We start from the raw sequence: 16478 nt of genomic DNA, 5'->3' as shown, positions 1-16478 counted from the left end.
ATCAGAGATACTTGTTGCAAATTCTTCCCCCATCCCCCTAGTTTTCTGCCTTCCTTATAATTTGGTTGCATTGGTTTTGTTTGTGCAAAAAATTTTTTTTAAGAGAAAGAGCCTAGACTTTATTGTGGACTCTGGCAAAAGGCAGGGAACATTGTTTTACAGATAATTGCTAGTTACTGAATGTCCCAGCTGTGCAACCCTTCCAACACAACATTTTAGAACATGGAACAAAGAATGTTAAGGAAAAAAGGACCCTCAGGACAGAAAATGTCAGAGTTGGGAGGGCTCTTAGAGTAGAATTTCAGAGCTAAAAAGGGTCTCAGAACACAGAATGTCAGGGCTGGGAGGAGTCTCAGAACAGGGAATGTCATAGATGGGAGAACCCTTAGAACAAGGAATGTCAGAGCTGGGAGAGATCTCAGAATAGGAAATGTCATAGATGGGAGGACCCTTAGAACAGGGAATTTCAGGGCTGGGAGGAGTCTCAGAACAGGAAATGTCAGAACTGGGAGAACCCTGAGAACAAGAAATGTCAGAGTTGGGAGGGAGTTTAGAAAAGAGAATGTCAGGGTTGGGAGGGAGCTTAGAACAGGGAATGTCAGGGCTGGGAGGGGTCTCATAACAGGGAATGTCAGGGCTGGGAGTAGAATTTTTTTTTCAGACAAACTGATATCTGCTAACACTTCTACCTTCATTATATATTTTTTAAAAACATTATTTTAAATAAAAATATTTTAAATGTTTAAAAAATACTTATTTTATTAATATATTTTATTATACCTTTATTAACCTTATATACACCTTTCAAGATATTTTGTGTAATTTTAACAAATGCATAGAAGAAATATTGTTAGAGAAGAGTATTTAAGGTAGCATCTGACTCTCCTGGATGAAATGCTTTTTATAGACATCAAGCAATAAACATAGTGGTAAGCAGTGAGGTAGTATAGAGGAGGGAGTAGAAAGTGACCTGAAGTTCTTACAGGAAGATGTGAATTTTCATTCCTCTGAAGACACTTACTAATTGTGTGGTTCTGGGCACTTCATCTGCCTTGGTTTCCTCATCTGCAAAATGGGGATAATAATAGCACTTACCTCCCAGAGTATGAGAATTAAATGAGATTTTTGTAAACACTTTAAAGTGCTTATATAAATACTAACTATTAGTAGTAGGAGGATCTTGTATTCTTCTATTCCTTTCAGTTAATTGTGTTACCATGAAAATGTGGCTTGTTGTGCAATATCATTTGGGAAAGCTTACCTGTCTCATACTTTCATTAAGTATGCCCTTGATACATAGGATCATAGATTTAGAGCTGGAAGGCATCCTAGAGCTTATTTTGCAAGTTTCCTTATTTTACAAAAGAAGAAAACTGATGTTCATATAGGTTTTATAGAGATGGGTTTTGGAGAGATGTTGTCTTGATCAACATTTTTTCAGAGTATTAACACATGTGATTTTTAAAATAGTATTTCTTATCTAACCTCTTTCAAATATCTTGAAATTCTGTACTCCAGTGCCCTTAGAAGTGTGTCATCCTCATACCCCTCTGGGTATATTTGGCCTAATTCAGCCAGAACCATAACTAATATGGTTGGTTCCATTGTAGTTGATAGAGAGATGACTTTTTATAGCAATGTTTTCCATTTTTTGGTATACCGGTTTTTCTTCTGGTTTCTCTTGTGAAGCTTTTTGTAAATTATTTTTTCCTGCAAATATGCATTATTATACAGAACAAGACATTAAATTATTGCCACCTATACAAAGGACAGAACAAGAGGAAATGAGCTCAGGGTGAAGAATGACTAGTTCAGGTTCTCTGGGATTAGAACAAGGAGTCATAACTCTGTTGGTTTGGGCTCCTTGTTATCATATCTTTTGGGAATTTCACATGTGGCTTCTATCTTCCTGAACTATCAGCAGCACAGCTGGAGGCAGAACTACTTCTTAGATAAATCAACAAGCATTTATTGGACACCTACTACAGTTATCCCTTCCACATCTTGGGAGTTAGGGGCATGGTGTTCTCATGATCTGGAAAACCTGTGTAAAGTTTTTTGGCCCTCCCTTTGTACCAGAGAGAAGAAGTCTGGATTATTGTGACATTAAAAGACAAAAATATGTTGATACTACACGATACTACACATATATTTTATGCATTTCTGAGTTTCTAAACTTCTTGTGTCATCTGCTAGCCTTTGCATGTCATTTGCAGCTTTTGCAAACCCCCCCCAAATTCCCATTTAATTTCTTATGCCCGACCCACCATATATCAAAACCACAATGTAGAAAGTAGGGGTGTGGAAGGGATAACTGTATGTATCAGGTATTGTGCTGGGGATGCAAAGAAATGGAAAAGGCAATCCCTATTCTAAAGGAGCTTATGTTTTTTATGGGGGAGACAGCATACAAAAAAGAGATCTACAGAGTATATTGGAGATAATCCTTAAAGAAGAAAGACACTAGCCTTACAGGGGTTGGGGAAAAGCTTCATGAAGAATGTGGGACTTTATCTGGGACTTAAAAGAAGGAAGCTAGGGGCAGATGGGTGGCACTAGAATCTGGAGAACCTGAGTTCAAATGCAACCTTGGATACTTATGAACTGTTTGACCCTGGACAAGTCACTTAATCTTTGTTTGCCTTATTTTCTCTTCTGTAAAGTGAGGATGATAATAGCACCTACCTCCCAGGGTTGTTGTGAGAATCAAATGAGGTAATCATTGTAAAGTGTTTTGTACCTTGCTTGGCTATGTAGCAAGCACAATATAAATGTTAGCTCTTTTTATTTAGTAATATTGTTAACAGAATTTTACTGAGCCAGTCGCTAACCTAAGAATAATGAAGACAAAGGCCAGAGACAAAGTGCCAGCAATCAAGTAGAGGTTTAATTAATTAGTTTCATTATGAGCATAGGTTATGAGCAAAGGGGGTGATACCACCCCCTGGTGGGCACTGGAATGATCCAGAGGAGTGGTAGTAGCCTGTAAAGCCAAGCATGAGCAGCTTTCCAGAGGATGGCTGCTGTGAACAGCTTTCAAGGTTTCGATTACATAGTATAGTGAACACTCTATTCAATAACAAATCAGAGCAAAACATTTATAGAAAATCAAGGTACAGCATTCACAATGTTACAACTTATCACAGAAAATCAAAATACAGCATTCACAATGACATAATAACTCAACAACTTATCACTAAAATGACCACATAGTTTTCACCAAAGTGGTCACATAGTTTTGAACAAAGTACAATCATTTAGTCAGTTAATCATTTTGTAACTCAATCATTCAATCATAAAGTACAAAAGGTCAAAGTCTTCCACCCATGGGGCACAGTAAGTTATGAATCTGTCACTCTTCAGTCCTCAGTCATTACTCAGTCATCAGTCACTACTCAGGACCCTCTTAAGGGGTAGTGGGAAATGCACAGGCCATCCACCCCCTGGTCACAAGTAAATCACAATTTCATCACTACTCAATACCCACAGAGAGGTCTCTTCATCTTGACTTGGGGCAGTCTTTCAGTTTCCATGGCTTCTCTTCCATGGTGCCAGCTCCTGTCCTGCCTGAATCTAACCAACTGCCACCTGAGTTCAAAGGGAGACAGTTCCCAGCTCCTTGTCCAGCTCTCTGTGCAGTTCCTGCTCCACATTGGAGCTCACAGTGTCCAGTCCATCTCAAATCCTTCACAGTCTCTGTTCCTGGGAAGACAAGGTTTAACAAAGCCACAGGTACATTCACATACATTAACAAAGCCACAATGACATTTGTACAGAATACCGACACCATAGTCATGCTTCCTCAGTCTTTGGCAACTCCAACTGGCCCTCAGAAATCCTCAGCAGCTTCATTTTCAAAATCAAAATCACTGTCTCCCATTCTCAAAATCAAAATCACTTTCTCCATAGAAGTTCCAGTCCAGCAGGAGCAGCCTAGCCTTCAGGTGCTCATCCCAAGAAGTTCTGACTGTCTTGTACTCTTTCTTAAATACGATATAGCTCCTCCCTGTTCATCCCCTTCCTGTTACATCAGCAACAGGGGATCATATATTCTGTTTCTTTAACAGAGGCTTAATTTAAAACTAGGTGCTAAGTACCTCTTAACTTTCCAATACAAAGGGATCTTCAAATTTCATTACTATTATATAGCCTCAGGTACAATTGGGAGGTGTTGAATAAAAATGAAGGGGTGATGGAAGCATAAGGAAAGAAGAGAAGAAAATTTTGAAAATCATTCATACATATTTCATCTGTTGTGTAACAGAGTTAAAGTCAAGGTAATTACATTATTTTCCAAATAAACACACAAAATGCAAGTTATGACTGATCAGTGGTCAAGTCTGCCAACAGGTCTTAACAAGTAAGTGTTGGCGGGCAAACATGTCACACGTTGTCAGGAAGTCTAGCATGCATGGTCAGGAATATGTGCGTATAATGACTTCATTAAAATATGTTACTATATGGTTACATGGCAAAATATTGCATCATCAAAATTTCAATGTGGTAAAAACCTCACAAATTTATGATAAATTATTAAATTTAAGATGTATCATTTAAAAATATAAGTGAGTAAAGTGCTGGCCCCGGAGTTGGGAGGACCCGAGTTCAGTTCCAGCCTCAGACACTTAACACCCACACAAAAACACTAGCCATGTAACCTTGGGCAAGTTACTTAACCCCAATTGCCCTCCAAAAGGCAAATATATATATATACATAATTTCATTTTTTGAAATGATGTAAATTTAAAAAAAAAAAGACAAAAAACACGGCTAAAAGATTAAAGGAAGTAGATTTCCAGGGAGGTGCTAAATAATTTTTCTTAAAGGGGACAGTAGGCCAAATAAGTTTGGGAACCTCTGATTATGAGGAACAGATTTGTAAATTGGGAATTCTCCTGATCAGAATTCCACTTTGAGGTAATGAAGGCAGAGTTTATATACATAAGTCACAAGTGGGAAGGGGGTAAAGGGGAAGGTAGATTATAGACAATTGTTTCCAGGGCCTGATTGGTTTCCCATGACAAGTCCACAAGTCCATAATACAAGTGTTCTGGAGTCCTGTAGGAACAGTAGTGTTTCAGGTCACTGGTGGGTCACAGGACTAGAGTCCTGTGACTTGACGGGAACAGGTTCTACAATCTTTGATTAGCTTCACTTAAGGTACATAGGCACAAGAATTCAGTGATTGTGAGAGTGTTGTCAAGGGTTTGATCATTTCAAGCTGCATTGTAACATTCTGACTCCCAAATCAGGATCTCCTGAGAAATCTAAATTATTAGCATATTCATTACATGTATCATATTGATTAATATGAAAATCATAATTCCCTTCACAATAGTTACCATTGTTATTAATAAAACAATCTCTGCTCTCAAGAAGCTCACATTCTTATGGGGAAGACAACATATATGGAAGTTTTCAGTCGGATGGAAGGGTCCCATGGTCCTTAGGGTATAATGACAAAGCACCTTCATTTTATTCTTTTAAATTGCCTCCTCTAATGTAATTTCCACTGATAAAATCAGACTGATATTTGAATTACTTGATAATGCCAAGGACTCTGGTCGAAAGAATTTTATTTTCTCAGTCTTCAATAATTGATCCTGGAGGTGATAGGGAACCACTGGAGTTTGTTAACTAGGGAGGTGACATGGTGAGACCTATACTTAGGAGGATTAGTTTGACAATGGAGTAGAGGATCCCAGTGGGCATGAGGTAGAGATTTCCTGATGCTGTACAAAAGTAGATTTAGCAACCTAATGGAGAAACTAACAGGAGAAACCTAATGGAGAAGAGACCATTGACAACTCTTCATGACCCCATTTAGGATTTTCTTGGCAAAGATAATGGAATGGTTGACTATTTCCTTCTCTGGTTCATCTTACAAGTGAGGTAACTGAGGCAAATAGGGTTAAGTGACTTGCCCAGGGTCACACAGCGAATAAGTAAGGCCAGATTTTAATTCAGAAAGATGAATTTTCCTGACTCCAGGCCCAGCACTGTCACTATGTCACCTGGTTGCCCAGTGACTTGCTTCCAGTCATACAAGTATTAAGTGTTAGATTCAGGATTTGAACCCAGGTTCTCAGAAACCAGAGTCAGTGCTCTTTCCATTGCATCAGGAAACCACTGAAGACATATGGAATGAGTGATTAAAGTGATTACAACTTTATTTTCTGAAGATATTTAAATAAGTCATTTGTCGTGCATGGTTTTATTATATCTAATCCTCCATAGCTAGGAGCTGAAGAACTAGATAGGTAACTTTTTAAGGAGGAAGTAGGTAACAATCCTCAGACCCATTAATTTTTTACATTTTTTTACATTATCCTTTATTTTATGAAACCAAATGGTTTCATTTTCATAGTAACAGGTTTCATCATGACCTATAGCCTATTTTAATAAGACTAAATTTTGGGGGCAGTTTTGGGGGGGTTTCCGGTAGAGATAACTGATAGCTGCCATGAGCCAAAATTTCCTTTCTGTTTGATTTGACCTAATCATCCCCTGCTAAATTGTTCCTCTTAACCTCAGAATCCCATTGGGGAAGTTGCATCTCATCCTATTTGGGGAAGAATAATGAACATTGAAATTGAAGAATTTCATACCTGGTAGCACTTGGATCTTCCTAGAGCAGCTAATTCCTAAATATTACTCAGAGCAATTCCCCTTTCATGTGTCATAATCTTTGGACACCTCCATGGAATGAGTAATGCATGACAAGAAAGTACATTTTCTGAGAAGATTGTGCTTTAGAAATTAATATACAGAATACACCTGCAATCTATTATTGTAGCAGTGGGGAATTCCAAAAGGGGAAAGACATAGACCTTTTTTTCTTTGTTGAGAAGTATAAGTTTATGATACATAAAAGGGAAAAAATAAACATGTACCTAATTCCCACTATATTCCTTAAGCCAGAATAAACACAGAGTAACATTGTCTGTATTCTACATTTTAAAGTGACTACTACACAGGGAAGACATGATGCTAGTACACAGACCCTGCCCTCAAGGAACTTATATTTAATAAAGGGAGATAAGATATGTATATAGAGAAATATAACGTAAGTTAGAAAAGTATAAGTATGAACCGTGTAGCACTTATTCTGGGGCTACTATCCCAACTCTCGCTCTCTCTGGCAAATCTGATGCACAGTGTAGCTGCTACTTCTCCTACTGTACCACTGCTAGGGCTAAGATGAGGGCTCTAGATCCTCCTAGACTCCAAAGGTCATGAGGTCCGCCTCTGGTCAGGGTGTGGAGAGCAAAGGAAGCAGAGGTTCTTCTTTTCCCTTACCTCACCCCTCAAACCAACACATTCCCTCTTAGGTCCTTGGATGGAACTTCTCTCCCATAGCTTTCCAGTCAAATATCCTGGTTCCAAACTGGTCTGCTATTCTACACAAAACAAAAGGGGAAGGACTGAGTTTCTTCAGCCGATCTAAATACACCTTTTGAACAGTTCTACAATGTCTGTCACTCCATTTCATTCTTATAACTTCCATGGACCTCAGACACCTAGTGAATGCCTCTGGTTGATAAATTGAATAAAGATTTCTAGCCCTTGTTCCCACCTAATTCATACTTCTGGTTGATGATAAACTGAATGGAGGTATTCTACCCTGACAAAGGTCAGGACTTTAAATGGGGGGGGGGGGGTGATTGAAGAATCCAATCAATAGATTCATACACCCTTACAGAGGAAAATAAAACACTACAATGCCAAGTGAAGGAGAAACTATTTTCATCGGGGGGAGGTCAGGAAAAACTTCCTAGGAGAGATGGCAATTCAACTGGGGTTTTAAAAGGGAGGAGGGAAATGTGAAGAGAGGGTGTTCTAGGTGTAAGGAACAGTGTAAGCAAGTGCCTAAAGGCAGAGAAAAGAAAGGATAATGAGTAATTCACAGTTTGGATAGGAACATTTATCTAGGATGAAAGGTCAGTAAATGATAGAAAATGAATTCAATTTCTCAGCCATTTAGAAATAATCTTTCCATTACTGGTTAGACCAGAATTCACAGAGAGGAACTTAAACCCTGTATGTAACTGTATGCATTGGTTATAGGAGATTAGGATCTATGTGGAGTAAGGAATAGAGATGCCAGTGGTCACAACTATTCTGTGAGAAATGACATACAGCATTTTTTGCAGAAGTAGCAAGTAACTCAAAGCAAATACACTTACTCACCTACTTCCTCAGTGGCATTCCCCAAAGGCAACTACCTCAGAAAATACTTTCATTTTTGGAAAGAAAATACAAACAACCCTCTTAAGACTCCAGAAAAGTTTTCTGAATTAATTCCTATTTAATGAGGACCATACATGGGGAAAACACCTGCAGGGCTGTAATTGGATTAAAAAAGGTAACTAATAATGAAGGTAATTATAAAGCATTATAAATCACTAAGAGTTACTTAGGGACTCTAAATGAGGATTAAATGTGAAAAGTATCATCTTCTATTGTGATGTAAAAAAGGTCTGTTATAAAAAGAACTTTATCAAGTTCTCAGTGGCATGTGAAAGATTACTTATCTGTTTTTGATTCCTGGAGATATTGTCTAGATCTTTCTGAAATTACATGAGATTTGAACCATCTTTAACACTATAGTAAGGATGTTTAAAAAGGAAAAGAAAATGCCAAAAAAAATTGCAAAAACCCCAAATACCCTACTAAGAGCATTTCTGTAATCTCTTCTAATCTAATTCGAAAACACAGTAGGGATGCCATGCTTAGTACTGTCTGTTTTCATTCCAACTGCTTACTATAGGCCTCAGTCTTTCATAAATATCACCAGATTCAATTAAAGAGGGACTTTTACATTATAACATATAGTTAGGAAGAGGGACTAGACCTGTGATTTCATTGATTAAAGGGAACTTCCAGGTGAGAAAACTTGCTTTACCAAACAGGTCAAAATCTTTTCTGTGGCTTAGTCTTAGTCTAGAGCTGCCTAAAGCACAGAGAGGTTAAGTGATTTGTCCAGGGTCCCAGAGTCAGTATGAGTCCAAGGGCAAGACTTAAAACCATGCCTTTCTAGCTCTGAGGCCTGACCTCTCTTTCCTAAACCCCACTACTTTATTCATTTCACTGAAAAGGATAGATCTGACGTCAAAAAATAGTCATCTACAAGTGTTAATCTCTTCCAATATTAAAAATATTCTCAAATTTATATACATGTTTTACATTTTTTTAACTGTTTTTTTTTTTGGAGGGGGGAAGTCAGGGCAACTGGGGTTAAGTGACTTGCCCAAGGTCACATGGTTAGTAAGTGTTAAGTGTCTGAGGTAAGATTTGAACTCAAGGTTCCCTGCCTCCAGGGCCCATGCTTTATTCGCTGTGCTGCCTAGCCTCCCCTAGATTTTTTTTTTATATAACTAAAATAACATGAATGATTATAGTAATGACAACAGTAAAGCAGAGGTCTAACTGTGTCATTCCCCTGCTCAATACATTACTTCTTGGGTTAAATACAAACACCTCCACTTGACATAACTTCATAAACTGTTTCCAACCTATCTTTCTAGATTTAATATACATTACTCCCCTTAATGCCCTCTATGTCAAATGGGCCTTCTTGCTATTCCTCAAATACACAACATTTCACCTTTCATTTCTGTGCCTTTGCTCTGGTTGGCCCCCTCCTCCTTCTCACTTTTGTCCTTTAAAATAGCTTGTTTCCTTCAAAGGTCAACGAAAATTCCATCTTCTATGTTAGGCCTTTCTTGAGGCATCCCCAACTGTACCAGCTACTGCTGCCATCCTCTCCTTCCAAATTAACTTGTATTAAGTGTGTATGTATCGTGTATGCATATACACGTGTTCATGTATATATGCATACACATTTATGTACACACCTATATATCTTGTAGGCATGCTCTAACCCCAACACCCTCGTAATTCAAGTTTGATGTTAGGATGAAATAAGGCACTCCTGAGCTATAGAACAAAGGAGATTTTTTTTGTTCAAACACAGAAAACTATGTGGCAGGGATAGAGTAGCCCTGATCTGCTCTGGATTTGGTCTCTGTCCATCTGGAAATTTGTCTGGTAAGTACATCATCAAGGTCTAATGACTCCAGTGGTTTCTGGCACCCACCAAGTCTGAGACCTTGGCTACACATATGGCTGGGATCTTTTGTGTTCCTAGGCCAAGAAACCGCCTGTCAGGGAAGCAGAGGACAGTTAGGAGGGAGGAGTCAGGGATATTAGGGAAGCTTCATTAAGAAAACTGCTAGTCCTATCACATACAATCTGTTGGTGGCAAGGTCCTAATAATCTTCTGAAAACCTTCCACCATTAAATGACTACACAGTCTTCCTGTCAGGCGTATTATTAAGGGAGAGAAAAGGAAGAAGAAGAAAAAAATGAACACAGAACAAACGACAAAAACATAAACAAAACAAAAATGTGGATGAGAACAAAGGTCATTGCTATGCCTTTCCTTCCTCCTTTGGAAAGACTGTCTCAAAGTCTCACAGTCTAGCCCATGTGTTAGGTGATGCCACATCTTTGTAGTTCACAGTGGGTCTTCTAATGCAAAATGATGTTGGCGAGCCTGAACAGAGCCAAGAGCATTAGAGTTACAGCACAGATGAGAATTGTAGTGTAGTTGCAGATGTCTTTTCCTGATGTGGGATGGTGATGGGTAAGAGAACATCAGGGCTTCTGCACAGACATTTCTGCTATAGTCAGCAATTCTTGCATTAGGGTCATCTGTAATAAAATGGCAGAATAGTGACTGCTGAAGTCCAGTTGTGTATGCTTTTCTTGTAGCAGATGGAACCATTGGATAACCAGGCAAAATGGCATTCCTTAGGAGCCAGGTCTTTATAGGTAGGAGCTGACTAGGCCAGCAGAGGAGGCAGGGTTCCAGAGTCAGGACTAGAGGCCTCAGTCCCTGGCATAGTCACCACTTATTTGTGAAGGGCACAAACACCAGAGGGACCCAGGCAATTTTTTTTTTTTGCTTTTTGGAGGGGGGTGGAGAGGAAGGACAATTGGGGTTAAGTGACTTGCCCAAGGTCACATGGCTAGTAAGTCTGTCAGGTGTCTGTGACTGGATTTGAACTCAGGTCCTCCTGACTCCAGGGCCAGTGCTCTATTCACTATGCCATCTAGTTGCTCCCATCAAGTGTGTTTTTTAATGTACCCATTTCTATCTAGCAGTAGAAGCCTTCTGTGTTCTCTCCATTTTGCTAGAGGGACCATCTTTCATAACTCAACCTATAATAGGCAACTCTGGATAAAAGATAGTATGACCCTGTGTCAGCTGTTCTGTAATCACTAGTGCCCAGTAAGAGGCAAGCAACTGGCATTCAAAATACTTAACAGTGACTTATTTTGTCCATCTGTTGGTACCTGTCAAAGTCTCCGGCCAGCCTGTTTCTTTATGGACAAAGATCTCCAAAAACCTTGGGCCTTGCAGGGTCATAAGGGTCCAAGGAGAGAGACTGGTAGAGAGTTAATCACTCACTCACTCACTCAAGAAACATTTATTAAGTGCCTATTGTTTGCCAGGCATTGTGCTAAGAACTAGAGTTACAAAAAGAGACAAAAGATAGTTCCTACCCTCAAGGAACCTACAATCTAATAGAAAGAGCTTGCTTTATATATTCCAGGGCTTTAACCTGTTCTGGGTCCCAAGTGAGAGAAACAGACTTGTGAATGACTTAGTAAATTTAGATCATCAGGATATCCAGGTCGGGAATGTGGGTTTTCTAAAACTTACAGAGTCCATGGGAACTTTATGGGCTTCTTTCTTAGATTTGTGGAGAAACAAGTATTAATAGCTTCTTCTTGACTATGCCTAGAATGCTCTTGACTTTCCCCATCCCCTATATGCCTTCAAACTTGACTGAAGCAGCCTGGACCCTCAATTTCCTTAGGGATGATTTCCTACCTTTTCTTCCTCATATTGGCTACTATCTGTTCGAAGGTTGCTGCCACTGAGGCCTCATCCAGTTCAGTCAGTTGTATGCCATCAGTCCAGAGGTGTACACCACCACCCTCAGGAAGGAAGGTTTCTTTCAGGTCTCTGCCCACTGTATGCGGCAGTATGAAGCAGAGCTCCGGTGGCCCTGAGGAAGGATGGTGAAGATGTCTCAAACTCTTTTTCAGGTGAAAACAAATCATTCCTGGGGTAGTCTCAGTCATAGGAATAGAGAAAAAAAGCATTAGTTAGGTTGATAACCCTATATCATTTACCCTGGGCCTGTACTGCCTAATTTACAGCATTGTGAAGATAAGGAACAGCTGAAGAAATAGGCCTGATGACTTTGTTTAGCTTTCTAAATCCACTGTAAATTTTCGTTGTTGTTCAGTCATTTTCAATTGTGTCTCACTCTTCCTTCATGAAGCCAATTGAGGTTTTCTTGGCAAAAAATCCTAGAATGATTTGCTATTTCCTTTTCCAGTTCATTTTACAGATGAGGAAACTGAGGCAAAGAGGGTGTAAGGGTTATGGGATTTAAAGATCTCCCATGCCCCATGGACGTGCTGACATAGCAGAGCAAGAGAAAGTGAAAAGCCGAGCTAACGGTCCTGCGGTTGGCAGTTGGTGGGAGTTGCCTTTTTTTTTTTTTTTGAGTTAGGACTCCTGCTGAGGACTGCCAGGGGCCGGAGCTGCTGGGAGCGTGCTTCCAGGACGCTGGGTGGTTGCTGTGAGTGGGGAGAGGAGGACCTTTGCCTGAGGTAGCCTGTTTTGTTTTAAAGGCTTGAGAATGTGGGTGCTTTCTACTTTATCTACCTGTGCCAATGTCATAACTACTCTGATGGCTTTCACTTTCTGGTTTTGGGACTCAGTCTTTTGGTATCTTAATAAATTTTCTAGTTTATTTCCCCAAATGGCAAACCTGACATATTTTGTGATGGATAATTATATCAGCATATTTGTAATCTCTATAGGCATTGTGAATATGGCATTGCTGATACAGAGGGTTAAGTGACTTGCCCAGGGTCACATAACTAATAAGTGTCAGAGGCCAGATTTCACTCAGGAAGATGAGTCTTCCTGACCCCAAGCCTGGCACTCGGTCCACTGTGCCACCTAGCTGCCCCTCCTCTGTAAGCTGTCAGGTACTATATCTGCCTTCTTCACAGGTAACAGACGGCTGTTGTAAGGGGATCTGGCATAAGGTAGTGCTTTAGTTTCCTTCATCTCTATCACTAACAAAGAAATATGTTTTACCACTCCCCCCCCCCCCCCCACTCCCCACTTGATATTATTTGGTGTTAACTACATGGGATTGTTCAGGTAATTAAGAATTTCCATTTAGTACTACCCACAGTAACAGACCTGGAAGTTGCTGAAAGGGTATACACAAATACTGAGCCAGAAGTCCTCTCTTCCCTCCATGGAATGCCCTCTATAGCCTCCTATGAATGATCCAAATGGGGCAGGGGTTTTGGAGGATACCTCAGGCTTGGGGGGAGCTGAAGGGCCCCTAGTGCCCATGTGCTTAATTTCTGGGTACAGTACTGTAAGGGTTATGGGATTTAAAGATCTCCCATGCCCCATGGACGTGCTGACATAGCAGAGCAAGAAAAAAAAAAAAAGCCGAGCTAACGGTCCTGTGGTTGGCAGTTGGCGGCAGTTGCCTTTTTTTTTTTTTTTTTGAGTTGGGACTCCTGCTGAGGACTGCCAGAGGCCAGAGCTGCTGGGAGCACGCTGGGTGGTTGCTGTGAGTGGGGAGAGGAGGACCTTTGCCTGAGGTAGCCTGTTCTGTTTTAAAGGCTTGAAAATGTGGGTGCTTTCTACTTTATCTACCTGTGCCAATATCATAACTACTCTGATGGCTTTCACTTTCTGGTTTTGGGACTCAGTCTTTTGGTATCTTAATAAATTTTCTAGTTTATTTCCCCAAATGGCAAACCTGACATATTTTGTGATGGATAATTATATCAGCATATTTGTAATCTCTATAGGCATTGTGAATATGGCATTGCTGATACAAGTACCCTCATAGTCTGTCCAGCACTGTTTTCTTATCAATCCCAAGTCCTAGATACCACATCCAAAGCTACTTGTTGGGGATGGTATTATTCCCTTCTGTCCATCTACAGGGCAGTGGCAGGTTCTGTGACTTCTCTCCCCATTCCAGAGGGTCTATTTGCATGGACAACAGTATTTGCCTAAGTCCCAACTATCCCAACTTTCTGCTCAATTGTCAACAATTGATCAGTCCTTGCCTCTATAATTGTGTGATGGGGACCCATAGCTAAAATCTGAAGCCATTCTGAATACACAGGCCTAATTTACTTTCATTTTGGTGGGGTTTCACCTATCTCTTTTTGCCCCAAAGACAGGCTGGGTAGGCCATAGGGGAGTTGCATAAATTTATCAAATCCATTCCCATAAAGAACTTCACCCTGTCCTTTGCAGACCCTCATTTTATAGCTTATCACAAAGGGAAATTTTTTTTTTTAGAATTTATTTACTTTTAGTTTACAACATTCAGTTTCACAATCCTCTGAGTATCAAATTTTCTCCCCCTCCTTCTCCTCCCCCTCCCTCTCCCCTCCATGGTGGTATGCAATTCATATTGATTCTACAGATAACTTCACATTAAACATTAGTCAAATTGTAAAGAAGGATTATAACCAATGGAGTGAATACTGAGAAAGAAGGGACCAAACAAAAAAAAAACAAAACACAAAAGAGAGAGAGAGCAAGTACTAGTTTACTTCAATCTGCGTTCAGACTCTGTAGTGCTCTCTGGATGTGGATATTCCTTTCCATCATGAGTCTTAGGGAGCTGTCTTATAACCTTGTATTGCTGAGAGGAGCCCAGTCTATCAAAGTTAGTCGTCACACAATATGATGTGTGTACAAAGTTCTCCTGGTTCTGCTCTCCTCACTCAGCATCAGTTTATACAAGTCTCTCCAGGTTATTATGAAGTCCGTCTGTTCCTCATTTCAAAGGGCATTCTTTACAAGGCCAGGTGCAATAGCAGTCACCTAAACAGGGGCAGAGAGAATATTCCCTCTGACAGCTCTAACAGATTGAGGTTGCCTCTATAAAAGTAGGTCCCCAGAAAGTTTTCCCCAGCTTCTGGAAGACAACAGCCAAGAGCCTGTTGGCTGGGGGCCCTTCATTCCCCCCTTTCACTCTCTGACAGGAGAAATCTCTTCATTTGCACAGCCCCATCTCCATTAGTTGCCCCTTTGTTTTTATTTTCTGTAGCTGCTGAATGCAAGGGCCCAATTTACTTTCGATCTAACTACCCTGGCAATCCAACTCCTGCAGGGTAGTCAAAAACATCTAGAAAATGCTGGCCTTGGCACTTTCTTTATCCTCTGGCACAGTTTCCTTCAGCATCCACCAAATTAATCCATTTGCTGAAGCAGGAGGAGCCTGTTCCTTGTTCCACTGAGAGGATTACTCATACAAGATCAGGAGGGACCTGTCAACAAGGAGCCAGGCAGACCACCCCTCCCCTACCTGAATCTGATCAGATGACCCTCCTCTTCGTCCCAAACTGCTAAGACTACAAAACATTGCAGGCATAGCTCTAAAGCTAGAAGCACCCTCTTAGTACAGGTTTATGTTGGAAAGAAACGAGGCACTTGTGAATCATTTATTGGACAAAGGAGGTTTACTCTGTCCAAACACAGCAAGCATGCTGTGGCACTTAACTTCATATTTATGCATACACATACATACATTTGTGTGGTTCAAGGAAGGATTGGTCCTAAATGGGGTGATCAGGTCCTATATGTACCGCATTACTGTACCCTCCTAAGCTGATGTAATGTAATACCAAGGAAAGGCAACTTCCCAAGGTTCAAAATACCAGCATAGGTGCTCTCCATTTTATTCAGTGACCAACCAAGAACAGAGAAGATCAAAACATGACATCATTCAAAATACAGCATTTACTAAGTGTGATTAAATAATCTCCAAGTACTACCCCACCCCAGGACCTTCCAATCATTCAATCAATTACAAAGTCCCAGTTCTAAATACTACTCCACCCCTAGGCTGTACCTTCATTTAGTCCACCACAAAGCCCCTCTTCTCAAATGGAGATTAGTTTCCAACCATAAGTAAAGTACATTCATTTGTTCAATCATAGAACACAAAAAGGTCAAAAGTTCCCCACCCCTGGATCACAATTGAATCTACCCCAGAGTTACATCAAGTTCAAGCACAGCACTTAATACCCAAATGGAGGTCTTTTCTTCATCTTGACAAGAGGCAAGTTCTCAGCAATCTTAGTTCCTGGGGAGACAAGGCTTAGCAAGGCCACAAGATACATTGCCAGTCCCTTCATTAATTCATCCTCTGTCTGTAGAACAGTCCTAGAACCCCTGAAGACATTAGCAAAACCCTCTCCCAGGATTTCTGTAAACATAAAACAAGAAAATCCTTCTTCAGGGCTTCTGAACCAACAGAAAGGTTCCCAGACCCCTGCAACAACAGCACTGTCCTTCACCAGTGGACAGTATTCACTCTCTGTCTGCAGGACAGTCTCAG

The sequence above is a fragment of the Petaurus breviceps genome, unplaced genomic scaffold (genome assembly GCF_028583685.1).
Source record: "Petaurus breviceps papuanus isolate PSGF00001 unplaced genomic scaffold, PetGlider_PUasm1.0 47, whole genome shotgun sequence".
Taxonomy (NCBI): domain Eukaryota; kingdom Metazoa; phylum Chordata; class Mammalia; order Diprotodontia; family Petauridae; genus Petaurus; species Petaurus breviceps.
The sequence above is the reverse complement of the archived record's forward strand: the minus strand, read 5'-3'. Positions refer to the sequence as shown.